Here is a 2899-nt window from a genome sequence, read left to right as displayed (position 1 = left end):
CCGGGCTCATCCAGAATTTCACTCATGCGCGAATCCAAATCCTGCAGTGCAGTTTGTCTGATGGGAATCATCTGCGGTGGTTTACTCAAACTGTCCAGTTGATGTGGAGAGATTAAATACATCTTCTGGGAGTGTTTCAAAGACATGATGTTAACTATCTTTTCACGAGACCGGATATCAATTCACCTAACGGGGCTGCGATTGCTAGCAGCGGAAGAAATCCTCCACTCTGCGTACTAAGAAGTTTTCGTTTTTTATTAACCCCAATTTTTTTATCAGCCAGAATACGAATGGTTTTTTCACGCTTCTTGAAGGTTTTAAACAGAGCAGGTGAGAGAGGAATATTGCCTTTCAGAACGTTCAGAGCTAGTTCACAAATTGAGTTTATGAAATCCGTGGAGCTGTGCAGCAATATCTCTCCTCTTTTGAGGTGTTGAATTCATAAGCGTCCTAAGCAAATGTGCGTTTCTTTTTAATCGAGCAGACATGCTGAATAAAAAAAAACTAGTTTATTATTTTATTTTATTTTATTTTAAGCCTTCCTGGGAATATAAACCACAGTATTTTTATCGCGTAGAAATATCCCCGTATGGAGCCGCAGCTYATCTGGACAAGCCGGTGTTAAATCTATCAATAAATACCCATAACTAGAGGCCGTCGYGTTCTGAAGGCATTCCAGAAAAAAACATTTGTTGTTTTGGAAACATCTGTCGGGCTAAGACCGCAGCCTGCAGTTTGTCTCGCGGGTTTTTAAATAACACAATATAATTTGAATTGAAACTGATTGTTCTGCTGTGTCTACCCTGCTGGAAAATGTTCTGCATAAGAAAAAATACGCTCATATTTCGATGATGGAGATACTGTGTAAATATTTTAACAACTTCCAAATTCTCTGAAGCCTGGAATATAACATCATCTAATATCACTAAATGTGATTTATTAAAAGGAAATAATACAGGATCTTCAAAAGAATCAGGCAAATCTTTGATAAATTTAATTTTTTTATTTACTTTCTACAGATCATCAAAAATTGACTGGTACGTGTCGTACACGCATACAATATTTTCAGGCACGTTATTTAAAATACTCTGACAATTTTCTAAAACATGTTTTACAAAATAAGACTTCCCACACCCACTGGGTCCAGCGAGGATGCAACTGAATGGGTTCTTGAGCCTAGGGTCAAATTCCACCTGCTCCAGATGGATGAGTGACATTGATTTTTTATTTTCTTTTATTTTACATCAATAACTGAAAGGCAAGGTTGTTCCATTACTAAATAACCTACGTTTATCGTAAACTGCTTTGAATCTCTTTTTAAAGTTTGAAGTTCTGAGCAGAAAACCTGTCTTGTCACGTGTTATGTTCTGTTGCAGGATTTCAACATGACAGCTTTCACCTCCAGCCAGAAACCTCTCCACCAGCTGACTGATTCCGTGAAAATTGACTTTTGTGCAGGATTCGCGAGTCTGCGTGATCCCCTTCACGCGCAATACAACTTTCCCCTGTCTCGTTTTGTACGCGTACGATTTTGGACCWGTAGACACAAATTCCTGGATTGAATCTCCTGGAGAAAGTTCACTCGTAAGATCGCCTAAATAATTTCCCACCGGTAACGTTTCTTCACCCGGTTTTATGGTATAAATAAGCGAGACTGTGTCCATATACAACACTCGTGGTCCTAATTTCTGGAGAGGTTTCAACAGCTTCAGGCGCGCAAGCGCAGTGGTGAACGCTGCAATGAAAACGTTGTCTGTCCTGTTCGGAGGAGATATGCAGCGTTTATTAAAACTCCACTGGATCAGGACCGCTTCGGTGTTCAGGAAGTGAAAATAGGAGACGTTATATTTTCCTGAAAACAGAAAGTCAAACAGCTGATGGGGTTCTTTCACAATCACGGTCTGTGTTCGATTGCTCCTCTGCGCAAACTTTCCCCAGAAGCTATTTAGACATAATTTTGCAACCTGCCTTCTCGCGGGGTTCTGTTGAATTTTTTCACGGTCCAGTTGGATGCCCTGATGCGTGAAATAATTGCAAATGTATTTCTGTTTGCTCTCCTCGTCCATTACTTCCAGGGGGAATCCGCTGCTTTCTTGTTTGTTTTTCAGAAACCGATTAATATAATCGATAAAGAGTTTGTCACTCCTCTGTTCAAAATGCCAGACCTGCGTAATCTTTAGCACTCTGTAGCCTGCGGTCAGGGAAGCGTTAAACTCGACTGTAGTCCAGACACCTGTGAGCGCTCTCTGCTGCTGGCTGTGAAAACAGGACGTGTGTTGATTGTTTGTTTCCGCGCAAGTTCTACAGAGAGTGAACACCAACTTGCCACGCGACGTCTTATAAGGCAGGACCGGGAAAAACAATTTTCTCGGTGGCTCTACCGTAGCCCTGATAAAACCGAAATAGTTTTCAGGTTCGTCAAAATCTCTGTAGATTATTTTAGGGTGTCCTAACGGATAAACCCCCTAAGCGTTCACGCTKGGGTACAGAGAACAGAAGTCAACGTATTCCACTGTCTCATTAGGCTGCGTGCTGAAAAGCAGCCTTACCACGCAGGTGCGTCCCCCGTATGAAGCCTCGCGAGAGCGTAACGGTTCGGGCGCGTCGTAATTCCGTAGGAACTGACCGAGTGCTGGGTCTGATTTTTTCATATTTTCCCACTCGTGTTCCCAGATTACTTCTACTTTTAATTTGTGATCATTTTTCAAAGAGCACAGTTTCTCATTCGTGGCTTCGTAGATCCTTTCGAACGGAACGCGTCTTAACAGACACTCAGAATGAGGCGTAAAACATTTTGGACATCCGTGAAAAAACACCCCAGGAATTCAAAGGCCGTGTTCGCCCTTCCCACCTGTGCAAAACCGTCCACAAAGAAAATCAGTTTTGCAGTGTTTAGGAC

The sequence above is a fragment of the Austrofundulus limnaeus genome, unplaced genomic scaffold (assembly GCF_001266775.1).
Source record: "Austrofundulus limnaeus strain Quisiro unplaced genomic scaffold, Austrofundulus_limnaeus-1.0 Scaffold409, whole genome shotgun sequence".
Lineage (NCBI taxonomy): Eukaryota > Metazoa > Chordata > Actinopteri > Cyprinodontiformes > Rivulidae > Austrofundulus > Austrofundulus limnaeus.
This window is presented reverse-complemented; position numbering follows the sequence as displayed.